Source organism: Myotis brandtii, unplaced genomic scaffold (assembly GCF_000412655.1).
Source record: "Myotis brandtii unplaced genomic scaffold, ASM41265v1 scaffold1408, whole genome shotgun sequence".
In the NCBI taxonomy this organism is placed as follows: domain Eukaryota; kingdom Metazoa; phylum Chordata; class Mammalia; order Chiroptera; family Vespertilionidae; genus Myotis; species Myotis brandtii.
Window position 1 is genome coordinate 448,210 of NW_005355029.1, and position 612 is coordinate 448,821.

A 612-nucleotide genomic window follows, 5' to 3' on the forward strand; every position below is an offset into this window, starting at 1 on the left:
GGAGGAGGGGGCTGTGACTCGGCTCCCAGGTGGACCCTCTGAGGGCCCCGTCTGCCCGAGGGGCTCTCGACGCAGTCACTGCCCGCTGGTTCTCCACGAGGCTGGGGCCCTTAGGACCCGGCCCACCAGCTCTGTCGCCCTCTCTCCTGGCCGAGTGCTCAGTCGAAGCTGCCAATGAAGTGACCGTCCCTGGGCGGCAGGACCCAGCCACATGCCTGGCAGCAGCCTGGGTGCGGGGAGCTCGGCCCGAAGGACTGAAGCCCCAACAACTAGCTGTCCCCTCCCCCCCGGCCCCCACCCATATCCCACAGCCGGGCGGTAGGACAGGCCACGTGCGAAGGCGTGAGCACCCCCACCACGGAGGCGGGTAGAGGCCTGTGGTGGGGCCCAGCCTGTGGGGCCGGGATGGTGGCCTCCTGTCGGGGCAGGTGGTGGGAGCAGGCCCGGCCAGTTCTGGTGCCAACAGCTTCCCGCCCCTCCTAGCTCCTTCCTAAGAGGCACCTCCCCCCCTCCCCGCTGGGTGACCGGGTTCAGGAGACGGCGTGTGGCACAGGACAAGGGCTCGTTAACTGGCCACCTGTCACCCTCCAGCCGGCTGCAGGGCCGGCCTCT

At 70.1% G+C, this 612-nt stretch overlaps 1 protein-coding gene across 1 annotated transcript in view; it reads left to right on the plus strand.

The window, feature by feature from the left end:
- The window catches only part of LOC102252652 (cytochrome P450 2W1), a 17,725-nt gene that overhangs the window by 9,941 nt on the left and 7,172 nt on the right, over nt 1-612 (plus strand). The window lies entirely within an intron of this gene.